Source organism: Moschus berezovskii, chromosome 5 (genome assembly GCF_049115385.1).
Source record: "Moschus berezovskii isolate FMDL1 chromosome 5, NW_MosBer_1.0, whole genome shotgun sequence".
Taxonomy (NCBI): Eukaryota; Metazoa; Chordata; class Mammalia; order Artiodactyla; family Moschidae; genus Moschus; species Moschus berezovskii.
In genome coordinates this window covers 68,998,443-69,024,454 of record NC_142464.1, presented here as the reverse complement: position 1 = coordinate 69,024,454, position 26,012 = coordinate 68,998,443, and the positions used below count along the sequence as shown (strand labels likewise).

General features: G+C 42.6%; 1 protein-coding gene and 1 pseudogene across 18 annotated transcripts in view; one reads left to right on the top strand and one right to left on the bottom strand.

Moving 5' to 3' along the window:
* Positions 1-14,999, bottom strand: part of LOC148777849 (uncharacterized) — a 169,771-nt pseudogene extending 154,772 nt beyond the window's left edge.
* APBB2 (amyloid beta precursor protein binding family B member 2) overlaps positions 1-26,012 on the top strand; it is a 388,982-nt gene that overhangs the window by 154,838 nt on the left and 208,132 nt on the right. For 17 of the 18 annotated variants that reach the window (XM_055435278.2, XM_055435274.2, XM_055435271.2 and 14 more), the window contains one exon: positions 3,360-3,479. The exons of the other annotated variant lie outside the window; for it this stretch is intronic. The gene's annotated coding sequence lies outside the window, so the exon portion shown is untranslated. The remainder of the gene's footprint in view (positions 1-3,359; positions 3,480-26,012) is intronic. 18 annotated transcript variants of the gene reach the window in all.

Here is a 26,012-nt window from a genome sequence, read left to right as displayed (position 1 = left end):
ACTGCTTGCTATATCCCCTGTGCCCCAGGGATGAGGAGATGAATGGCACAATCTGTAGGCATCCGATGGCTCTGGAACCTTCTCTGTCCTGGCTGACTTTAAGGATAATCATGTGTTTATCTCCAATCCTGAAATTCTGTCATCCTCCAGCGATGGCCCGTGGATATGGTCATGTAACCAAAACAGACTAGTTTTGAAGCAGCCTTGGAGTTTGTGAGATCACAAAGGTTGCTTGGAGAGCAGAAAAACTACTTTATAAGGTGTTTTCAATCGCATTAGACTTTCAATGAACCTTGGTATGCTTGGCATTGTTGGAGCTCTTTTCAAGAGCCGAGTTACTCCACCCACTTCCAGACTCGCCAGAAGCTGAGATGGAAGAGTGGGCAGGAGACTGGAGCAGGGTGACATCTTAAGGGACATTTCACTAGGAGATCACAGGCAGGTGCCACTGCCAGCTCCAGTCTCCTCCTCTTGCCTTTTCTTTGAGATACCTGACTTCATTCTCATTAGATTAGTCATGTTAGAAGGTTTCTGAATTGAAGCATCTTAAGCCTGTAGGATAGTGGGTCATGGTTTCACTTAGGAAACTATGTGTAAATCTTTGGAAAGGTTGGCACTGAGATAAAAAAATAATTTTGAGAATTCATCTGGATGTTTTGCGACTGAACTGAACTGACTGAACCCTGTTTTAAGGTAAATAAACATAGCCAGTATAAATCAAGACAGGAAGGGGCATTTGCAAGATCAGCACACCCACAGCAGAACCTGTTAGTACTAAAACAGCACACGAGCAAAAATTCAGATGAATTCTCTTCTCAAACAGGGTTCAGTTCAGTTCAGTCGCTCAGTTGTGTCCGACTCTTTGCGACCCCATGAACCACAGCACGCCAGGCCTCTCTGTCCATCACCAACTCCCGGAGCTCACTCAAACTCATGTCCATCGAGTCGGTGATGCCATCCAGCCATCTCATTCTCTGTCGTCCCCGTCTCCTCCTACTCCCAATCCCTCCCAGCATCAGACTCTTTTCCAGTGAGTCAACTCGTCACATGAGGTGGCCAAAGTATTGGAGTTTCAGCTTTAGCATCAGTCCTTCCAATGAACACCCAGGATTGATCTCCTTTAGAGGGTTAGACTACTTTAATTTTAGAGGATAGCCCAATACCAAGATTTTCAAGATCTGTGGCATCAAACCATTTGTGTGTCAACTTATTCTTAGCAAAGAGCCATGGCAACTATTTTGTCTACAATGTTGATGTCATCTGGTCCATTGCCTCTAATATCCCACCAATGCTGTTACCTTCAAGCTTACTAAAACCAGATTTGTTTTATTCCTTTAGTTCTAATAGTCTTCTAATGTCAGAGGGTTGTGGATTCTGCTTCCTCTTAAGGTCAGTTCCTTCATTTGTCTTCCTGACCCTTTGCCCACCTTCCTTGGGTCATTATCCTGTTCTTACCTCCCCCTCTTGAACTCTCACCCTTTCTCTCTACTGATTCCTTCAGCTAATCAGTGGACTTCCATTAGCACCAGTCTCTTCCGACCGCTGTTCATTCTCCTTTCTCTTCTCTCACTTGCTCTGTTATCTCTGCCTCCACCACCTCAGTGAAACCACCTTCAATCAAGGTGGCCCATGGCTGCTGAGGTGTCAAATACAAAGCTGTATTTTAATCATCCCATTGTCTTCCGTGGTACCTCTCCGACTTTCTTCTTTGGTCTTTTTCACAAGTCTTTTCCCTCTCCCGATTCTATCATTGTGCTCTCTAGGCTGCTGCTTTTAGCCCTAATCCTCCGGTCGTCTCCCTGTACCCATATTCCTTCAGCGATCTCACCCACTAATCTGATTTGTGCTACTTCCTATGTAATAACCACTCTTATGTTTTGCTCAGGTTTCTTCGCCAGCCTTCACACTCAAGAAGATCTGGAAGTCCTCACCCAAATCTTCTACATCTCAATTTCTAATGCACCAAACTAAACCCATTGTCTTCCTGATTAAACTTGTTCATTCACTAGTATTCTCTACCTCTGTCATCACTATCATCCACCCACATGGAGTCAAGTACCATGTTGTTCTGCTTTAAGTGTGTGGATGTTTCACGTACTAACTCTTCTCCCCTTTTTCCTTCCCCACTTACCTCCATGCCCTAATCTTGCCCATTCCTCTCCTACCTGACAACCAAACTGGCCCTACTGGTCTCCTTGCCTCTGCTCTGCCCTCTGTGAATTCATCCAGAAAGTAATGTTAATCTGAAACTCAGATCTGATCCATCAGTGGCTCTCTGCAGCCAGTTCAAATGTTTTGAATTTGGATACAAGGTTGTGGTCTGGCTCCAGCTTCTTTCCTGGCTTCACTGAATTACACTATGCAGTTTCTTCTGCCTTTTCCCTTGTCTGGTCTCCCACTCCCAGCTTGGCTAAGACCTGCTTAGCCTGAGGACATGCTACGTATCCCTTGTATTTGAAAGTCTTCCCTGCTTCTCTATTTCTGGGCTGCTTACCATGAATCTGAATCACTGTGTGCATCCCACTGCCCTTTGAGAATCATTTGTGTGTGTTTCTCGGTCCCAATAGACTTTGCTTTCCTTAAAGACAGAGACAGTGTCTTATCTCTGTAGCTCTTGAGCCTAGCACAGTGCTTCACATATAGGAGGTGTCCAATGAATGATTTTTAAGTGAAAAATTGATAAGGACAGTGAATCAATTTGTCTACAAAACTGGACAAAAGTAATCCATGCATAGTAGTCCCTTTACAAGGGGACACGAAGTGGGGCTTCTGGGGTGCTGATAATGTTCTGGGTTTTGATCTGGTGTGTTCAGTTTAATAAAATTCATTGAGCTGTCCATGTGTGGTATGTGTCATTTTCTTTATGTTTTACTTCCATGAAAAATTTTAAAAAATTAGATATTTTTGTTGCTCAATACAGAAAATCTCATGTATCCTTTAAAGCTTTTCAAGTTTTTATAGGGTATGAGTTTAGATGTCACAACAAAGAGCCAGGCTAGTGCTATTCCTTAATGTGAAGGAAAAGTCAGATGAGAAAGCATCAGTGTGGGTGGGGTCATCTGGTCTTCTCAAGAGGGCCATGAGGGCCAGCACTGATGGACAGACTTTTGGTCACCTGTGCCTCTGTCACACTCAATAGAGGGACCACATGCTAATTATCAGCGTGCTCTGGGCCTTCCAGCAGTGGCAGGGAGACTTCATCTTGGAGGTGACCATGAATAATTCATCAACCTGGTTTTCTGGAAATTTGTGGTCATCATTAGCATTTTAATGAAAAAAAAATGCAATCATTATCCTAAATCTGTTTTTTTTTTTTAATTTCTGCTTTTTTTTTTCTTTTTGTCTCCCTCCTATAACAGCTTAACCATCTCAGTCTTTCCTGAGTACTTGGAAACTGCCGGGGTCCCTGACAATGTGCTGACTGGTCGTCGCTATGGGCAGACGGTACCCAGAGGCTCACTGTCATCCAGGCAGCTCATGTACGTATGGGATTTGTCTCTCTCTTTTTCCCCCGCTTTAATTTTCCCTGTAGAATATGGCAGGGTACTGAACTGGTGAAGGTTTATAAGATATACATGAGAGTATTCAGAAATGCAGGAGAATGGATTGCTCTAGGGTAAGTTTTTAATATTGGATGATGGGAAATGCTATCTAATTTGGGATTTTTATAAATCAGTGGCCCTGTGAGAAAGACCAGAAGTGTATCAGCAGTCTCTCTTTTCTGTTTCAATGTATCCACTTACACATGGGTTTGTTTTTTTTTGCTTGTTTGTTGAAGCTTTCCTTTTTCGTTACAATATATAACATTTGAAACAATAGCAATGCCGTAAATTAGAAACACTTCCCAGCGACTTAAAAAATACCTTTGAAATAAAAAAATTCATGGACCCAGAAGAGGTCCTCAGGGTATGTCATTGTTGAGTACATGTTGGCGAGAGAGTTCCCAACTCTAATATCTTACCATTCTCCGCAGGAGGAAAGTGTCGATTCCCCCAGTGATGACTCACTGTGTCTTACAACAGTTCCCTTTTCCCAGTTAGTCTTTGGGGAATGTCCACAAATGCAGCCTTTTCCTGTTTGATCCCACTCTGATTAACTTAGGAGAAAGATGGTCGTTGCGCATTTAATGATCTCTCATTTCTATTAAGTATGGTCTGTCTCAGACTGACTTTTTGCCCCCCTTTAGTCTCTAAAGCTTAGGCCAGCTCTTTAGGTATTTACTTATTTTTTTTGCATCCCTTTGGACTTCTGGAATTTTGGCTTCAAATCAGGGATGTGTTTTGGGTAACTCCTTGGAGTGCTTGTGATCCCCATCCTTCCGTAGTTATGTTTGTTCATAGTCGCCCTTAAGCCCCATTTCCTTGTACCTTTCCTTTTTTTTTTTTTTTTGGCCTTCATAGAAAAGTTAGAACCACCCTCAACCCTTCCCCCAGACAATTGCTTCTAAAATAAGCCAGGTCATTAGAAGAAGTAGCGGAAAGGAGAGCTGACAGCAGAGTGGGGTCTCAGACAAACACACCAGCGTTAGAGCCACTGGGTGGGAGCAATGGCCTTTACACATATACTTTCATATCCTTCAAGGGCATCACTGTATTACCCTAAAATTAGCAATTTTCATAGTGAACATAATCAGAAAAAGTTTACCCTTGTGATACTGTAAAACAGAGATTGGCAAAGGGTGGCCCTTGGGTCAAATTTAGCCCATTCCAGTTTTTATAGGGACTAACAAGGGTTTTTATAGTTTTGAATGGCTACCTGCCTAATCTCTGTTTTTGCTTCTTGGCCCTCAGAGCCTAAAATATCTACAATTTGGCCTGTTAAGAAAAAATGTTGCCTATCTCTGCTATAGAATTATTTTGAAGGCATGTACTACGATTGAACCATGTGAAATAGTTAATATTCAACTGTTTTTGACCTACAAAAATGCTGATTGCTTATGTGGTGGTTTAGTCGCCACATCATGTCTGACTCAGTGACCCCATGAACTATAGCCCACCAGGCTCCTCTGGCCGTGGAATTCTCCAAGCAAAAATACTGAAGTAGGTAACCATTCCCTTTTCCAGAGGATCTTCCCCACCCAGGGACTGAACCTGGGTCTCCTGCACTGCAGGCGGATTCTTTACCAACTGAGCTACCAGGGAAGCCCATGATTGCTTATGGTTCAGTCTAGTATATTTCGAGGAAATTCTTCCTTTAAAATGGTTAAAATTTTAAAATTTGGGTTCTTGGAGCAGAAGAAGTGAATTGCCTTAGAAAATTCATAAGTGTTGACCTGCTTGTTTGGGCCAGGACCAGGAGGGTGTGATCAAGGCCTCGAGGGCCATCAGTGTGCTGGGCCCTGTGCTGCTCGTCTGGCCCGGCTCTCCTGCCTTTCCTTCTCTCCCACTGACAGGGTGGACATTTCCTCCCTTTCTTAAGAAATTGCCATTTAAAAAGTTTCAACAGTAATAGGCACATACAATTATTTCTTTTGGCCTTCTCTCCTTGACTTCCTCTGTTCTCAGCGATGAAAGACATGGATTTTGTTTGTTCTTCTGCTCAGTGCCACTCTCTGTGTCGTGAATTTACTAGAAATCCTTCACTTCAGGTGGGATATGCTTTGGAAAGTTCATGTTATCATCCTCATTTCACGGATGAGAAAACTGAGGCTTGAAGCAACAGAGTAACTTGACAGTGCAGAGTTGCAGTTTGAGCCTAGATTTATTGCTTTCTGCTTGTGTTCTTTCCTCCCGCCAGACTTTCTAGTGACCTGGTCATCACTTGGGTGATCACTTATTTAGATATTGTCCACTTATCTGTTCTCCACGCCATCTCTTTTAGTAATATGGTCTTAGAAGCCTAAAAGAATCAGCATCAAATGATGCTGATGTCTGTCCCAAATCTCCTTTTCTTATCCATTATTTGAATCCAGTAACTACGGGTAATCTGAAGGCCCTAAGAGAGAACTTCATATAGAAAGAATATAATGGTATAGTAACAGCGCTTTAACAATCATGCAAGTAATATATGTTTAATATAGAAATTTTTATTTTAGTTTTTATTTTATATTGGAAGATAGTTCTACAGTGTTGTGTTAGATTCTGGTGTACAGCAAAGTGAATCAGTTATACATATACATAAATCTATTCTTTTTCAGATTCTTTTCCCATGTAGGTAATTACAGAACATTGCATAGAGTTCCCTGCGTCTACAGTATTATCTCTTTTATATAGAGTAGTGTGTTTGTATTGATTATTTTATATATAGTAGTGTGTATGTATTAATCCCAAATTCCTAATTTATCCCTCCCCTGCATCTTTCCCCTTTGGTAACTATAAGTTTGTTTTCTAAGTCTGAGTCTGTTATTGTTTTGTAAATAAGTTCATTTGTACCAAACTTTTAGATTCCACATATAAGTGATATATGATGTTTGTCTTTATCTGCCTGACTAACTTCACTTAGCATGATAGGTTTATCCATGTTGTTGCAAATGGCATTATTTCATTCTTTTCTTATAGCTGAGTAATGCATGGGTGCTTCAGTTCAGTTCAGTCGCTCAGTTGTGTCTGACTCTTTGTGACCCCATGAATAACAGCATGCCAGGCTTCCCTGTCCATCACCAGTTCCCGGAGTTTACCCAAACTCATGTCCATTGAGTTGGTGATGCCATCCAACCATAGCGTCCTCTGTCATCCCCTTCTCCTCCTGCCCCCAATCTCTCCCAGCATCAGGGTCTTTTCCAATGAGTCAACTCTTCACATGAGGTGGCCAAAGTATTGGAGTTTCAGCCTCAGCATCAGTCCTTCCAATGAACACCCAGGACTGATCTCCTTTAGGATGGACTGGTTGAATTTCCTTGCAGTCCAAGGGACTCTCAAGAGTCTTCTCCAACACCACAGTTCAAAAGCATCAATTCTTTGGTGCTCAGCTTTCTTCACAGTCCAACTCTCACATCCATACATGACCACTGGAAAAACCATAGCCTTGACTAGACGGACCTTGGTTGGCAAACTAACATCTCTGCTTTTTAATATGCTAATGGAGAGCCACTCCAGTACTCTTGCCTAGAAAAATCCCATGGATGGAGGAGCCTGGTAGGCTGCAGTCTGTGGGGTCGCTAAGGGTCGGACACGACTGAGCGACTTCACTTTCACTTTTCACTTTCCACTTTCACACATTGGAGAAGGAAATGGCAACCCACTCCAGTGTTCTTGCCTGGAGAATCCCAGGGACAGGGGAGCCTGGTGGGCTTCCGTCTATGGGGTCACACAGAGTCGGACACGACTGAAGTGACTTAGCAGCAGCAGCAGGTTGGTCATAACTTTCCTTCCAAGGAGTAAGCGTCTTTTAATTTCATGGCTGCAATCACCATCTGCAGTGATTTTGGAGCCCCCAAAAATAAAGTCTGACACTGTTTTCCCATCTATTTCCCATGAAGTGATAGGACCAGATGCCATGATCTTAGTTTTCTGAATGTTGAGCTTTAAGCCAACTTTTTCACTCTCCTCTTTCACTTTCATCAAGAGGCTTTTGAGTTCCTCTTCACTTTCTGCCATAAGGGTGGTGTCATCTGCATATCTGAGGTTATTGATATTTCTCCCGGCAATCTTGATTCCAGCTTGTGCTTCTTCCAGCCCAGCGTTCCTCATGATGTACTCTGCATATAAGTTTAATAAGCAGGGTGACAATATACAGCCTTGATGTGCTCCTTTTCCTATTTGGAACCAGTCTGTTGCTCCATGTCCAGTTCTGACTGTCGCTTCCTGACCTGCATACAGGTTTCTCAAGAGGCAGGTCTGGTGGTCTGGTATTCCCATGCCTTTCTTAGTTGTGTCCAAATCTTTGTGACCCTTTGAACTGCAGCCCACCAGGCTCCTCTGTCCATGGAAGTTTCCAGGCAAGAATATTGGAGTAGGTTGCCATTTCCTTCTCCAGGGGATCTTCTCAACCCAGGGATCGAACCCCCACCTCTTGCAACTTCTGCATTGGTAGGCAGAGTCTTTACCATTTCTCCACCTGGGAAGCTCATGGCTGAGTAATATTCCATTGTATATATGCATCATGTCTTCTTTAGCCATTCCTGTGTTGATGGACATTTAGGTTGTTTCCATGTCTTGGCTATTGTAAATAGTTCTGCAGTGAACTTTGGGGTGCATGTATCTTTTAGAATTAGGGTTTTCTCTAGATATATGCCCCAAAGTGGGATTGCTGGATCATATAGTAACCCTAGTAGCCTTTAAGTCTTAAAGCTTCAGCTTTCTCCACTGACTCTGATTTCCATTTTCAGTTCTGGCCCAGGGATTTATTTCTCATGATTTTGACTTGTTTTCTTTGTATTTAAAAAGTTGTTAGATCTTATTCAATTTTTTCGAGTATTTGTAACAGGCAGTCTTTTTTTGTCATCTATGCTTACCATATTGACTAGAAACTTTACTGCTACAGTCTGATTAAAGGATTTTTAAGCCTTTTGAATCATCTGATTATAATCCCTGATTTCCTTAGAACTTTAAATAGAAATAGTTGTTAAATAAATATTACTTCAGTAGATGGGTGTTCTGCAGATCCTTTTACTGAGTTGTCTTGTATCTGAGTAACCACACTTGTTTAGTTTTGTGAACTGCAGTCTCAGTGATGGACACCTCATTCTTCGTGGAATACCACTTTCCGTACACAGCTCGAAATCAGTAGGTTAGGCTCTAGATTGTCAGATGTTATGTGAACCGAAGCTGTGAAATTGTTTTATGAGGCTTCTCTCCTAGCAGTATTTTTAGGTTATTTATAAATATGGAAACATATTTCATGTCCTAGTAAGTAAGGGTCTATCTTGACTTTACAAGTAATAAAGAAAGGTTACTCCTATATATTTATCTTTCTCTGAAGAAGAATCATCCAAAGTTCAGTCGTCCAAGTTAAAATCCCTTCTTTGTAAATTTTTTTCTTTTTAAAAAATCCTTCTCTAATCTATTTCTTCTGAGCTAGAGATTTGAAGTCATGTTTTGTTGTCATTAAAAAAAAGTTCTCCTTTTACAAGGATGCTGTGGATCTCGTGCTTTCCTCTGCAGGAACAGGGAGAAGGGAACGAAATAGCCTGATGTCAGGTCTTCAGTGGTAGGAGTCAACATCCTGGAAGGAAACCCACTTGGTGTCTGTGTTGGTTGCAAAAGGAGACTCTGAAAAATATGGCAGAATAGTTCTTGGAGAGCTGAGTGTGTGTCCCGTTTCTCTTTCCAAACACTAACTTTCTTGCTGCAAGGGAACCTGTTGGTAGAGTGTAGTGAGTACCTGCATGTCTAGGATGACTGTAGGGGTTCTGAGCAGCCTTTCCTCACACCCCATGTGAAGAGGATTGGGTTGGTGGGGATGGATAGCCTTCTGGATACGTGCGCAGGCTTTGACTCAGGGAGAGATAAGAAGGGTGTGTTATCCTTGGGGAGGTGGCCACAGCACCTTCTACTAGGGGAGTAACTGGGCAAAAATGTCCCAGCCAGACTGGGGCATTCAGACCCATCTTCTGGGAGCCTCTGGAAAGGAAAGAAGAGACATAAGCAACTTTATGGGGCAATTTTGAAGCCAAAGCAAATAGAAATACTTTTCCAGGTTTCTTGGACATTTACTCATTTATGCAAATTTGAAATTGTTCTTTGGGGAAGTAAACTTAGGTGAACTGAATGAAGGTCATGAAAACCAGTGCGGAATGAAACCTATAGAATTCTGAAAGAAATGGCTTGTTATATATCAGGCTCACGAGATAGGTCAGTTTGTTGTTAGCATCTGTACCTTCTAGACCTTCCTTGTATGAGAATGTGGATGGATGGATGGATGGGTAGATAATAAGAGTATATAGAAATAGAAACTAGCAAGCTATTTGAATAGTCTGTTAAGAATGTTTTGTTCAAGCTATATTTAGACTTTTTAGTCATTTTCTCTCTCTCAGTTTTTTGGAAAATACTTAAATCCATGGGCTTACTCTTGATTTTTCCTTTGAGTTCTTTCTTGGGACTGTCCAATTATGGGAAAAAAACAGTTGATCCCCATCTCTTAAGGTATAAGAACATTCTTCAAAAAGCTTAAGTTATATATTGCTCATTTGGAATTTGATACCAATAAATCTACCATGACTTGGCTAAATCATGCATACCTGCTACCATCTTATCCTTGTGACTGGGGCTTGGTTAGGGGTAAAGAAGATTTCCTGAACTTCAGGAGATAGAAGATTTTTTTTTTGAAGTCACTGTTTTTCACACTGAAGAGTCCAGTTTAAGCAAAACTTTAGTCATTCAGTCGTGTCCAACTCTTTGCAGCCCCATGGACTGTAGCCCGCTAGGTTCCTCTGTCCATGGGATTCATCATGCAAGTATGCTGGAGTGGGTAGCCATTTACTTCTCCAGGGAATCTTCCAGACCCAAAGATGGAACCTGGGTCTCCCGCATTGCAGGCAGATTTTTTAGCATCTGAGTCACCAAAGTAGAGTTCTCTTTTTTTTTTTTTCCTGGTTGAGTGACAGAGTGGAGTTAAGGTGGATCACCTTTCCTGGACAGGTGATCAGAGCCAGTCAACAGATCCATTGATGCTACACCTGCTATACTCGTAATGCTGTGCTGGCTTTTCTGGAGAGTTGAGAAGAGTTACATATGGTCCTTAAACAGTTGATATTTTCATAGCTAGACATGACTAAAGGTAGTAACTACATCAGGTAGACTCAAATTGTGTGATGTAGCAATTTAGAGGAGAGGAAGGCTAGTAAAGATACGTGTAATCAATGAAGTTCAAGATCTAAAAATCAAAGGTAGGGAACATCTTTCTCCAACCAGACACAAAGGTTTGGGAATAGGTCTGATTCTGATCATGTAGATGGCAGAGCAGCTATGGGATTGCAGGTGCCATGTGGTATTTGAAGGGCACATGAAATGGGATATCATGAAGGAACTCATGGATAGTAGGGACACACAGTACGGGTCCATTGGAGTGCATAGTCTGGTGAGAACAAAGCATGTTCTTAATAATGCCTGTTTTTGTTACTATTCATGACTAACACTTACATGCTGCTGCTAAGCTGCTGCTGCTGCTAAGTCGCTTCAGTCGTGTCCGACTCTGTGCGACCCCATAGACGGCAGCTGACCAGGCTCCGCCGTCCCTGGCATTCTCCAGGCAAGAACACTGGAGTGGGTTGCCATTTCCTTCTCCAAAACACTTACATAGCCAGACACTATTCTGAGCACTTCAGGGGTGTTTTTGTAATCCTCTAACAAGTCTCTGTGACATAGATGCTACTGTTATCAATCAGTTACAGACAAGGGCCCTGAGGCACAGATGAGATAAGTAACTTATTTAAGGTTACATGGTAAGTGGTATAGTTGGGATTTGAACCCCAGAGTCAGGCTCCTGGATGTGTGCTCTTAACCACTGTGCTGCCTACTCCAGTCAATGTGGGAGTAGGAAAGGGTTACAAGCAAGAGATGTTATTGGTGAGAGAGAGAATTCCAGGGTCCCGATTGCAGAGGAGCAGGTTCTGAGGATGCAGTGTCTGTTTGGTGGCCACATGGAGGTGTTGGGCTTCCCTGGTGGCTCAGCGGTAAAGAATCCACCTGCTAAAGCAGGAGATGTGTTTGATCCCTGGGTCAGGAAGATCCCCTTGGAGAAGGGAATAGCAACCCACTCCAGTATTGCCTGGAAAATCCCATGAACAGAGGAGCCTGGTGGGCTACAGTCCGCGGGGTCGCAAAGGGTCGGACATGACTGAGTGATGAAACCACCACCTGAAGTGTTAGCGATGGCAGACGGGAGTTAGAGGTTAGCCGCATCAGCCCATCCTAGAAGCAGGGGGCAGAGGCAGTGGTCTGGAGCACTTGCTGGATGCTGGGCTCTGAGGCTACAGCCCTGAATAAGGTGGGTGAGGTCACCGCTCCCTGGGAACTTCCATTCATCCTGGCGATGGAGACAGAGAGTGGTGAAGCTCCCTGACAGGGAACATAACTATGGGCTGTGGAACGTGCTGTGGAGAAGTCAGCAGCATGATGGAGAGTTAGTGAGCAGGGCCCACGTGACACGGAGTGACATAGGGAAAGATGTCCCTGGAGAAGCGGCATTTGATCTGTGATCTGAAGGAGGGATCGAGCCTAGCCACGTGGATAATGAGAAAAGTCCAGTGCAGGCTGTGGGAGTAGGGACAGTTCGAGGGGTGGAAGGGGAGCCTGGGTGGGCCCGGCACAGGGGCGTGGTGGGGCTTGGTTGGGGTATGAGGATAGGGAAGTAGGCGGGGCTGAAGCAGACTCAAGGGCCTTGGTGAGGGGTTTCGATCATTTCCTCAGAGCAGTGGGAACCCACTGAACGTTAAATTGATGGGTGGCCTGGTCCCATGGGAGATCCAGGAGGGTAAATAGATTTAGCAGGCAGGGGAAGCGGGGAGGCTGAGAGCAGAGGGGAAGTAAGGTAGGGAAAGAACATTTAGAATGTTTTTCCCTCATCTGGTACCTTGAACTTTTGAGCTTCAGCTAATATGGCTTTTCTGGCTAGGGGAAGACGAACCCCACTGGAGATAAAGCTTTTTAGTGTTTGGGTTGTGATCAGGCTTCACAACAGCAAGACTTGATGGCTACATTTTAACCTTTGCACTGCCAATTTATACCTGTTTACATATAGGGAGAAATTCCAGGGCATACAAACCTAAAGATGAGACCGTTTTTGTATGTTTGCTTTTATATAGGCCTTGGATTTATAAAATTCAAATTTACTGTATATGTAGTACATGCTTTTGGTATGGGGAGCAGAAGACACTTTGGAAATATTGTAATTAATTACCCTCTCTAGTCCATGAATGACTTTCTTATTTCTGGGATGGAGACTCAAAATGGAGACACAATTAATTGCTCACTCACTCAATACCTGTATCCTGCCCCATTTTCACTGTTAGAACCTGGATTTAGTTCAGGGTGGTGTGGTGATCAGCCTCAGACACATGCCAGTTCTGACCCCTGACTTCTGAGCATTTCTTGTAGCCAGTGTGGCCGTGTGACATTGTCCTGGTCAATGGGACCTGAGAATTATTCCATTGGGATGGGGATGGGATTTTTGAGAAAGACTAACTGTTCTGATAAAACCTAACAAATGAGCCTCTCCGTACCATCCCTTGCTTTCCTCTGCTTTCTTCCTCAAGTGCTGATAAGATGTGTGAGTACAGAGCAACCCTTATGTCACCACCAGGTAACAAGCAGAAAGGAAAAGCCAAGAGCTTCACAAAGATACCTGCCCTGACATTGCTCTTGTCGAACCAACACTAGCAGCCCTGAGCCTTCCCACCACTTCCAGTTTGTTGAATTCAATGTTTGTTAGGTTTCTGATACTTCAAGGTGAACTCAATGCTAACTGAAGCAGATATGAAGATGTGGTGTTATAAGCTTTGTCTCAGCGTGGTGGCAGCTGTATAATGCCCCTTGATGTTCAATATGACCTTTAGCCTATGGGAAAACAGTTTCTGAAAAGGAAATTTTAACTTCTATTAAAAGTTTGAAAGTGATGACTTGTGGTCTTAGAAATATAATTTTCAAAATAAATGAACTTGTCTGTGTGAACCTGCTGTAGCAAGTATCACGGAGCCATACTTCATGGCCAGTATCTTCCTTATGGTCTTTTTTATGATCCTCTTAGACAGTGTTCTGGTGAACTACATTGTGTGTATTTATGGCTTTGTAGGAAACTATAATAGTACTAGAGGTAATAGCATAAATAGTCTGATTTCTTAAAAATGTGAAGCTCCAACAGGCTTTATTGGATTTCAGGGTAATGGTCTTATTAAATTTTCTGCTTCTTTTCAAACTTTTTTATGGCTAAGTTCCACCCTGGTGGTTTCAAGAAATTTGGGGGCTGTTCTGTATTTTTATGGGGGGAAAAAACACTTACTCTGGAATTTTCGATTGCTGAATTGAAGGATAAGGGAAATAATTTGGATTTTATTTTTAACTGTCTTGGCCTTTGGGTGTAGCACATTGTTTTCCATGGGGAAAATAGAAATGGCCCTCTGGTGTGCATTTGGAGAATAATATAAGGTATAAAATGAAATTGTATTCTAAGGAGTTAGGGAAAAAAAGGGATTATAAGTCATAGGGTCGTCAAATTATAACAGGAAAGGAATTTTAGACATCATCTAATAAAACCCCACTTTTTTCATAACCGTAGAACTTGACCTATAACAATTAGTCATTCATTTAAAAAATAATAATACATGTGGTTACCCTGTGCACCCTCTTTAATGAAAGATTTCCCCAGAGAAACAAGGAAACATTGTTTGCGTAATCCAAGGGCCTTCTGAAGAAGGGTTTTTAAGCCATCTCTTCTGACTTCTTCATTTTACAGATAGGAAACTGAAGCCTAGAGAGGATGAAGGTTGTTTCTTTCAGGTGGACTAGAAAGTATTAATAACTCTTGGGCAGGTAGGAGCAGGACCATGAAACTTTCTAGACTCTAACATCTTCAGTGCTGTATGTTGGAATCCAGATGGCAGATAGATGACCTTGGGTGAGTTTGCTTTTGGGCTCATCCTTAAGTGCTGGTGAGGGCTTTACAAGGCACTGGTGGGAGCCAGGGAGTCCCAGGCAGAGCACTGGTAGGAGCCTGGGGGTGGGATGATTTCAGGCAGTTCGGGAAAGAGTGCAGAGCCCAGTCTGGCAGCCCTTTGGGGCCAGGCAGTAGAGGAGATCAGGGACAGGTTCAGGCCAGTTTGGGCCAGTGCATGGAGTACCTCGAGAGCCCATCAGTGGAGTGGGGATTGTATTTGGCAGCCAGTGGGGTGCTCTTAAAATAATACTGATGGTGATAAGAGCTAACACTGACATAGCCCTGACTCTCCCACCAGCATTCTGAGTACTTCACCTGCCCTCACCTGTTTGATTCCCACTAGAAGCCTTTGATATAGGCACTCTCATCTTCACTTTATACTTGAGGAAACCGAGGCACTGGGGGGTTAGATGACTTAACCCAAAGAGACACTGATGGGAGGACGTGATGGAGACAGGATTCAAACCCATGTCTGGCCCTAGAGTCCTACTTTTAATCTCTGGGAATGTGGTCTGGTGGTGATAAAGGGGATGGATTCTCTTCGGAAGATGGATCTGTAGCAGGGGGCAGGAGGACTGGAATGAGGGCAGAAGGGCGATCAAATGATTGAAGGCTTCCAGGATAGTAATAAAAGCCTGGCATGGAAATGAAAGGAGAATTCCAGGAGCTTCTGAGATGGATTGGTGGTGCCAGGTCCCCAGTTGCACATGGGGGCTGGGGAGGGACAGAGGCACAGATGACTGAGATATTGCTTGGCTGTCTGCCTAACTGGATCAGGGAGGTTGAGAAGGAGATTTGATGGGAAGGTGATGATTTATTTGTGCAAAGCCCTCTTCTCTCACTGGTAAAACTGTCTGGGGAAAAAGATCCATGTTAGTGTGTCCAAACAAATTTCAGGGTTTATGTACCCTCCCGAGCTCATCTGTATTAGCCTGGTTTTGGGTTCACAGTAGGTCTAAGCGGTTATTTTTAATTCACTTTGTGACCTTCACAATGGAGGCTGCTTGTCCTCTTCCCAGTGTACTAATATTGGGTGGGAGAACAGGAGAGATGATGGGTGGGGGTCACCTTTGTTTCAGCTTCCCCAGAAGTGATCTTTGCCTTCCGCTTTCCTGTCTGCCCTTAGGTTTTGATGGGAGGGCGGGTCATGGCTGGAGATGGAGGAGGCGGTGGTGTTCCTTTGTGAATGGGCATCCGGTGTTGGGAGGAACGCCCTGTTCTGGTCTCCGTCCACGGGCCAGGGCTGAGAGCAGTGTTCTTTCCTCCTCCTTTCTGAGAAAGGCCATCGTGGTCAGGCAGGTCTTCTCTGAGACCTCTAACTGCAGGTCCCAGCTGAAGGCCCCAGTGCCCCCTTCTGGGGACAGCAGTTGTTGAAAGATTGGTAGCTTATACCCTTGTAGGAAAAAAAAAATCCTGAAGTGGATGAAAGAACATGGCAGTTGCCATTTGGGTTTCTGTTCCGTTCTGCAGTTTGGGGCGTTTTCTTCTCCTTTTCTTCGTCTCCTCCCTGCCTTTCTTCCTTCTTTCCTTCCCTCTATCTTTCCTTCTCCCTCCTTCCTTCTTCTTTCCCCTTCTCATCAGAGGAGTTGCTAATTGTGCTGGGTCAGTAAGTGTGATTGGCATCTACTCTATTTGATTTGGTTTTCCATCTTGATTTCCCAGGGAAAGGCAACCCTGGCAAGTCAGATAAGCATGGGTTGTATGTAGAATTTATACAGTGTGCACTGTTCAGGGTCTGGCTATCAGGGGAGGATGAAGGGACCAGAAGACTGGGCTGTCCCTATCCTCAAGCCCCTTAAAAACCTTAGAAAGGCAGGATGTGAGTTCAAAGTCTGGTCTAATCATTCAGGAAAAGTCCATGCATAGGTTCCCTTGTCTCTCATCTGTAAAACGGAGGAGGTGATATTTGTATCAGAAGGGTGTTGTGATGCACAAATGGAACAGCATTTCTGAATACTGAGCTCTTTTCTTATCTCTCTTTTCTCATCCAATTAAAGTTTTCTGGATTGTACCTTAGAATGATCCCAGAAATGCTGGAGGGAGACGAGGGAATCTAAGTATTATGTTAAACTGCTTTGTGCATGTTTATTTCACTTCTATCTAGTAACCATGTTTTTACTCTTCTTATTTTCAAGATGAGAGAGCTGAAGGTCAGAGAGGTTATAAACCAAGTAGCATCACTGCCTGCTTCAGGTGTGACCTGGAACAATTATTCAGTATTTTACTGCCTGTTACCTCATCTGTGGGCTTCCCAGGTGGCGCTAGTGGTGAAGAACCCACCTGCCAGTTCAGGAAACATAAGAGACATGTGTTCAGTCCCTCGGTGGGGAAGATTCCCTGGAGGAGGGCACGGCAACCCACTCCAGTATTTTTGCCTGGAGAATCCCGTGGACAGAGGAGCCTGGTGGGCTACAGTCCATAGGGTCGCAAAGAATTGGACACGATTGAAGCAACTTAGCACACACATGTGCTCCTCATCTGTAAAATAACAATTTCCTCCTCACTGTATGGTTTTAAGGATTTAAGTGGTTAATCAGTTCAGTTCATTTCAGTCGCTCAGTCATGTCCGACTCTTTGCGACCCCATGAATCACAGCACGCCAGGCCTCCCTGTCCATCACCAACTCCCGGAGTTCACTCAAACTCATGTCCATTGAGTCGGTGATGCCATCCAGCCATCTCATTCTCTGTCGTCCCCATCTCCCCCCGCCCCCAATCCCTCCCAGCATCAGACTCTTTTCCAGTGAGTCAACTCTTCGCATGAGGTGGCCAAAGTATTGCAGTTTCAGCTTTAGCATCAGTCCTTCCGATGAACACCCAGGATTGATCTCCTTTAGAATGGACTGGTATCTCGTGCCTTTGTTGGTTTCCTGTGAGCTGTGGTTTCTGGGAAATGAGCAGCTCTCATATCTGTAACTCTTGTAACCCAGTCATTCGTGTGCCTCCTTCATGAGGATCCAGTGCGGCTGTGGTGCTGTTGTCCCTCTGATAGGAACTTTAACTCAGTGTAAAGCCCCAAAGATCTGTTACTTATTTTTAGTTTATATTGTACTATATTTTATTTATAGTGTTGTGTTTGTTTCAGGTGTATAGCAAAGTGATACAGTCATATATATATATATATATGAATTAACAAAAGCAGTTCCCGTCTTTTGATGGGGAGCTTGTGGTTTATTATAAATGGCATTATTTTGAGAGAGGGATAACTTAGGTAAGGCATTGGTTTTTTTTTTTCTTTTTGCAGCTTGAGACAGTTGTAAAATAACTTAATGTAGCCTTTTGCAACTGTGTATTCTATAGTATTTTTTTCATTTGGTGATATTTTAACTGTTAATGTTTATGGCATTGTGCTTTGTACCATTTATTACATTTAGATTAAAAAAAATAAAAATAGAATGGACTGGTTGGATCTCCTTGCAGTCCAAGGGACTTTCAAGAGTCTTCTCCAACACCACAGTTCAAAAGCATCAATTCTTCTGCAATGAGCTTTCTTCACAGTCCAACTCTCACATCCATACATGACCATGGGAAAAACAGCCTTGACTAGATGGACCTTTGTTGGCAAAGTAATGTCTCTGCTTTTTAATATGCTATCTAGGTTGGTCATAACTTTCCTTCCAAGGAGTAAGCATCTTTTAATTTCATGGCTGCAATATATTTGTCTTAAAACAATGCCTGGTAAATAGTCAATGTGATAAAAGTATTAGAAATTACTATTTCCAAATCTCTTCTAAGCCATTTCATGGTGAAATCAAGATTGACTCATGCGTTATGTGTTGAAATGGGAATTAAATTACATTTTTTGAAATGTAGAGCAGATTTGGTTTTCATGGAGAGAGATTGGGGAAGTGATGCTAGAACCATCAGGAAAAGTCTTTGGACTTTTCCTTCCTTGGGGAAGGATTTCAAGAATTCAGGGAGAAAGAGAGCTCCAGAGATCATGAGGAAGGAGACGGGTCAGGAGGAAAGCTCTCTGTTGCTTTTGTTTTGCGGTGGGAAAGGAGCCATTTCCTAGTGGTTTGGTTAAGACGTTCACCTTATCCTGGAACAAGCAAGTGAGCGATCAATAAACTCTGTAAATGGGACCTTTGGAGTCGCTGCTTCACCAGCTTCCTCTTTCTTTTCATTTCCTGGAAGGGGCAGTAAGTAGACTATTAAGCTAAGGATTCTGCAATCAGTAGATCAGGCTTGGAGCCCGAGCTCTGTGGCTTATTAGCTACGTGATGTTTAGCAAGTTTCCTAACCTTGATGTAGCTCCATGTCCTACTTTTGAAAAGAGGAGAATACTGGTATTTCTACCTCCTAGGGCTTGTGAGTCTGAGAATGGTAGTGCATGGTGTGTATGTGTAGCTCAGAGGCGGTCTTCAGCAATTGCTGGTTACTTAATGTTACCCAGTGCTTCATATTATCCTTGGAACTTTAGTTAGAAATTGAGGCTCCGTAGGTAAACCATACATGGTGACATTTAGGGGCATAGCCTATTCTGGATGAATCCCAGCCAAAACCATAAAAGACCTTGGCTCTTATCACTCTCAGTCACGAATCTGACATGGAATCTTGAGTTGCCTTTGGGGTATACTTTTATCTGCCTCTCCTTTCCCTCAAAAAAGTGTCTTAGAGCTTAGAGGAGGACATAAACGGACATAGTGTCTTCTGCTGGGTTCAAAATACCTGAACCCTCATTTCCCTTCTGCTGATTTTGGTGGGTTTTTTTTGTTGTTGTTGTTGCACTGGGTCTTTGATGCTGCACAAGCTGTGCAAGTGGGGGCTTCTCTAGCTCCAGTGGGCGCCTCACTGTGGTGGCTTCTCTTGTTCTGGAGCATGGGCTCTAGGGCTCACGGGCTCAGTGGTTGCAGCTCACAGGCTCTAGAGCACACGCTCAGTAGTTATGGCGAATGGACTTAATTGCTCCACAGCTTGTGAAATCTTCCCAGACCAGGGATCAAACCCATGTCCCCTGCATTGCCAGGCGGATTCCTATCCTCTGAACCATCAGGGAAGCCCCTTTCCTCTGATTTTTAATTCACAACAATACCCTACAGTGGGACTTTGATGTTTCGCAGTTGAGACTGATAATTTTGCACTTATAGTCTTTGTTAAACAGGTTTTTCTCATTACCTCCTTTGTTCTCGCTAGTGAGGTAGGATATAGGGGAATGAATAATGGGCTTCTCTAAAAAATAAAATAGCAGGTGACAAAGTGAACTAGATTCCTCAGAATCACAAGTCAAGATGTCAACCCCGTGTGTCCTGACTCCCCTTTCCAGTGCTCTTTCAGCAAGGTCACAGCCCCCTCCAGCCTCCCTCTTGCCTCTGTTAATAGGGGCTGCCAGGGTGGTCCACACTGTCTAGAAGGCAGTTACCCTTGGAATGGCTTCCCTTTCTGATGTAGGCATTGCCAAATGACCTGAGTCAGCTCTGTCAGGAAACTTGAAATCCTTTCTTCCAAAACTCACTCATTCTGTTTCAGATGAAATCATTTTCCTTGGCCAATTTAACAAGATCCTTGCTCTTTCGTTTCCTTTAATTATCTTGTTTTAAAAAAATGGAAAAAGAACTGGAGAAGACCATCTGCTTTATGAGGCAGTTCATCTCTTATGTTTTCTCTAATAGATATATGAAGGCCCAGTTAAGCAAATTACGTCTCCGTCTCATTCTTGTTTGGGATTGTCCTGTTTGGTGCTTTGCTGTCTCTGCCATCGGCATTTCTCGGGTGTATATTTGGCATGTCTTGGAGTGTAGATTTATGAAAAGATGTTATCTTTGTTCTGTGAACTGCAGGCGCTCTGAGCCATTTCCATATAGTGCCAAACTATCACAACAGGGTTCTTTGCTTTTTTAATCCCTTCCTCTCACCATGAGAAGTTCTATTAACATGTTTTCTGAGATGCAGAGTAAAATCTGTCAAATATAGCATGGAAAGCAGATGGGTGGTGGCTGTCTTCCTTTTCACAAACTCTAAACTTGTCTTCCTTAGTAAAACTTAGCCTTATCACCGTTTACCCCAGAGCCTTCGTTTATGAATAGGAGACATAGGTAGTGGAGGTAGGGGGCTGGGCTGGGCTGCTGCTTCTTTACATATTTATTTTTAAATGTATATGATATGTGGGTGGCTCAGTGGTAAAGAGTCTGCCCACCAAGCAAGAGACACAAGAGGCATGGGTTCAATCCCTGGATTAGGAAGATCTCCTAGGAGAAGGCAATGGCAAGCCACTCCAGTACTCTTGCCTAGAAAATCCCATGGACAGAGGAGCCTGGTGGGCTACAGTCCATGGGGTCGCTATGAGTCAGACACAACTGAGCGACTTCACTTTCACTTTTCACTTTCACGCATTGGAGAGGGAAATGGCCACCCACTCCAGTGTTCTTGCCTGGAGAATCCCAGGGATGGCGGAGCCTGGTAGGCTGCCGTCTATGGGGTCACACAGAGTCGGACACCACTGAAGCGACTTAGCAGCAGCAGCAGGAAGATCCCCTGGAGTAGGAACTCACTCCAGTATTCTTGCCTGGAAAATTCCATGAACAGAGGAGCCTGGAGGATTACAGTCCAGTCCACAGGGTCAAAAAGAATTGGACACAACTGAGCGACCGAGCACACTCACATATCTTCATGTACACACTTTATTTCTTTCAAATTGAAGATAGTTCTTTTGCTCTGAATGTGAAAACGCTTCATACTCATCAAAAAAATTTACACAAATCAGCAACATTTGAAACATGAGAAGACACTTTCCTAAATCCTGCCACCCAGAGATTACTGCTGTTAACATTTTGATGAGCTTGTCTGTTCATTCCTTAATGAACTACTTATTAACTTTGCCAGTGTTCTGTACTTAACATGAAATTTTATAAAACATTAAGAGGATTGAATCCGATACAGACTTAACATTAAAGAAAAGAAACACAGTAAACACAGTAATATCTTATAGACTATGAGAAGGTACCAAAATGGTATGCTTAAAAAAACAAAACTAATACATTATTTCAGAGTAAAAGAGATTATTAAAAAATGATATAAATCACAAAAGAACAGCATATACATTTGAATTAGAAAAACCTCAGACAAAATGACAGAGCTCAAAGAATTTGAAATTTTAAACAATCACTTTAGGAATAAATTCTAAGTTAGAACACAAAATCAAGTAAATACCACAAAAACTGCCCTAAGAGAAATCAAGGGTGAGAATTCTAGGGTGAAAAGGAGAAAGAAGTTAAAAATTGAAAGGAAATGAAGAAAGAAAGAAAATTTGGGGAAAGGTGACAAATATTAAAAATAAGAAAAGAAGATTGACTATACCATAATAGGAAAAGAAAACTGAAGCAAGGGAATGGACAAATACTGAGTTTCAAGAAAATTTTCCTGAAAAAGGAGTTTAAACCACATTTTTTAAAAAGCAAATCATGTATTTTAGGATATCAACCTAGAACAACCAATGCCAAGATATTTTAGTAAAATTACTGGATTAAAAAGAAGAACAAGAAAAGTCCTTTTGACGTCTAGAAAAAAAAGGAAAGCAGCAACAGAAAACTAGATTGTTCTCAGACTTTTGGACAGAAACTCTTTATGTTGGAAGAAAATGGCATAACATTTTAAGGTCTTCTAAGAAAAGACAAGATGGGGCTTCCCTGGTGGCTCAGAGGTTAAAGCGTCTGCCTCCAATGCGGGAGACCCGGGTTCGATCCCTGGGTCGGGAAGATCCCCTGGAGAAGAAAACGGTAACCCACTCCAGTATTCTTGCCTGGAGAATCCCATGGCCGGAGAAGCCTGGTAGGCTATAGCCCATGGGGTCGCATAGAGTCGGACATGACTGAGCGACAGAACGGAACGGAAGAAAAGATGAGAGCCTGTACTTTAAAAAAAAAAAACAAACCAACATTTATCTATTTATTTATTTGACAGCACCAGTGCTTAGTTACAGTATGTGAACTCTATAAATGTGGCATGTGAGATCCAGTTCCCTGACTAGGAATTAAAACCGGGCCCCCTGTGTTAGCCATGAGGAGTCTTAGTCACTGGACCACCAGGAAGTCCTGTGAGTCTATACATTTTATGTCTAGCAAAATTGACTTGCACATATAAAGAACGCCGACATTACTTTCAGGCACAAGAAGTGAGAAGAGGAAATAATTGTTCCTATGAACTCTTCCTAAGGAATCTCCTGAAGAGTGAGCTTTAAACAACAAAAATAACTGGTGAGATGTAACATGAGCCTGAACATCTCAAGATAATAGCTAGCAAGGACATTATCAAAGATTGTTAGGACCATGTCAAAAGGGCTCAGAAGCCAACTTGAAGAGGCTTCTACTGGCATGGGGCAATTAGAGCTTCAAGAATAAGAATTGCAAATATATTTAAATCTGTGAGGGTTGATGATAAGAAAAAAAAAGATTATTGGTTACCTGAGGTTAATGGGATACCTATTCATTGTCTGAAAAGTAGTCAAAAACCAAATGTGTACCCTGCCTTTCTTATATGAACAGATCACTGGATAACCAGAGAATAGGTGAGGGGAGGCACTTCCTAAATTTTTTTCCACCAGTAAATGAAAATGAAATGAGAGGATTAGACTATCATTATTTTGCAACCCCCATCAATTTAACAGATTCCGGCATTGAGCAACAATGGCTTCTAACATTAGAAAACCAGATATGGTGTGTTTCCTAATGAAAGATCATACAACCAAATGGATTGAATCTCGGTTTTTTCAAGCCTTTGAATCTAGCTGCCAATTTGCAGGAAATTCAAAGGGTTAGGGACATGTTCACCTGCACCATAGATATGCAGCCATCAGAATTCATACTGTGGAAACTCCATAGTTCACATGCCCAGATTCTCTAAGGATAAATTATAAGATAAAGATGATGGGGGACATAGACTGTAACCCACCAGGCTCCTCTGTCCATGGAATTCTCCAGGCGAGAATACTGAAGTAGGGTGCCATTCTCTTCTGGGGATCTTCCCAACATAGGGATTAAATCCAGGTCTCCTGTACTGCAGGGGAATTCTTTAAAATCTGAGTCACCAGAAAAGCCCCGATGGGGGATATAGAATCACTTAAAATTACTTAAAATACATGTCACATTTTTGAAAAATGGATAAGAATTAACTGTATTGACCAGGGTTGTAACCTTGGGTAATGACATCATTTAAAAAACACAAGAAAGTGGATATAATAAATTCAAGATAGTTTATTTAGTTTTAGAAGAAAGGAAGAAATTCATAGAATACATTTTGAGTTAGCTAGAAAAGTCTTGTTTCTTGATCTGGGTGATAATTACGAGCTTTTTTCTTTATAATATACTTTGTTTTCTGTGATTTTCTAAATCTGTTTTATTTTACCATAAATATTTTTTAAAATTTATGAATGAATGGCACTTTGCATGCTGCCTTTTTCCCAACTTTTTGTTACAGTTTTCAAACATACAGGAGAGTTGAAAGCGCTGTGTGTGAAATGCCAGTGTACTTATCATACTGTTTTATTGTTAGTTTCTTCATCAGTATTTGAAAGCGAAAGTGAAGTTGCTCAGTCATGTCCGACTCTCTGCAACCCCATGGACTGTAGCCCACCAGGCTCCTCCATCCATGGAATTTTCTAGGCAAGAGTACTGGAGTGAGTTGCCATTTCTGTCTCCAGGGAATCTTCTCGACCCGGGGATTGAACCCAGGTCTCCCGCATTGCAGGCAGACACTCTACACCATCTGAGCCACCAGGGAATCCCATTCAGTGTTTAGCAGAGATCTTTCTGTAAAACTAAATATAGAAATATCCTCACAGAAATGATGCATAGTATTCCATTGTATAAATTAAATCAGTCTCCTATTGATGAACATTTAACTTGTCCCTAATAGAAATCTTAATGCTTGTATATCCTTATGACAAATTTCTAGAATTTGCTGTCACAGAATATTCTGATGTGCAGTGTGTAAATGGTTTTGGGATGTGAACAGACAGCTGTGGAAACCAAAGATGCAGCCTATATTGATCAAGACAGCCCTGTGTAACTGACAGAGGGCATAAATCTCCAAGAAAGAACTTGATTCCCTGAAGCAGGATCCTCAGATAACATCATGCCTCCCCTGGATCAATTCAGGTTTAATCCCAGTGGCTCTTCTGTTATCTCACTTTGGTTGTTGTTGGTATAGTTAGTGTTATCTCTTGTCTGTGAACCACCCCAAAATTCAGTAGATTAAACAATAGCCATTAGTTTACAGAATGGATGAGTCATTCTTACAGCCTCTACTGGGTTCACTCAGGGGCTCACAGTCAGCTGAAGGTATAGTTGCAGAACTCTGCTGGGCTCTCCCACCAGTCTGATGGGTCAGTGGGCTCAGACTGATCTCAGTGTCCTAGCCTAGAGGACTCAGTTATTCTACCCAAGTCGCCAACATCCTTCCATCCGGCCAGCCTGGGTGCAGTCTCATGGCAGTGGTACAGCTCATATCTTTCTCAGGGGGCTGGAAATGGGCCATGCTTTGTGAATTTCTGTGCCACCCCACTTGCTAACCTGCCACTGACCAAAGCAAGTGACAGAGCCAGGCCAGAGTCAGTGAGAAGGGGCTGCACAGCAACAGAGCAGAGGGTGAGCATACAGAGAAGTTGTTGACTGAGGCCATTAATGCAGATTATCAGCATACTTTAGGTTGGCACTTCTAGAAGCCTTCAACATTGCTCTTCTTTCTAAACTGCAGATGTTATGCCTTTGAAATATGAAAAATGGGGATCAAGTGTGTTTGTGGAAGAAGCATAAAAATTTTCTTGTTTAGAGTAGTCAAGGTAACATGTAAAGGAAAAGCCTACATATGATTGTTGGAAGTGCTAAATGAGAGAATCCTTATAAAGTACCCCCTTGGCACAGTGCTGGGCTCATAGTAAGTGATGGGTGAATGTGTACTTAGTGTTGGTACTGGAAGGAACCCTGGGTATCTGGTGCAGCTCCTCCACTGTATAGACTGGGAAATAGAGATTACATTCTTTAGGGGAAAATATTTAAAACCTTTAAGACCGAATCAGTGTGAATTTGGAGACAGGTCTAATCCTCAAATGCAGTACCTGTTTTATGTAAGTATTTATCAATGAGGGACTTCCCTGGTGGTCCAATGGCTAAAACGCCACACTCCCAGTGCAGGGGGCCCGGATTTGATCCCTGATCAGGGAATTAGATTCCACATGCCGCAACTGAAGATCCTGCATGCCACAGCTAAGACCCAGCACAGCCAAAATAAATAAATGAATACTAAAAATAAAAAGTATTTATCAACAAATATAACCCTGTAGATTTTCAACAGCAAGGCTAAGATGACAGTTTTTTTGACAGCCCTTCCTGTGCTCAGCAGGTTACAGAAAAAAATTTCAGTAATGGCAGAGAAAACGTTTCCATTGTAACTACAGTGCTTTGCTTCATTCTTGGACTCAGTTTATTCATTATTTGTGAACATCTTCACAACAGGGCAAGATGGGGCAGGAAGAGAAGGCAGAGGCTGTGG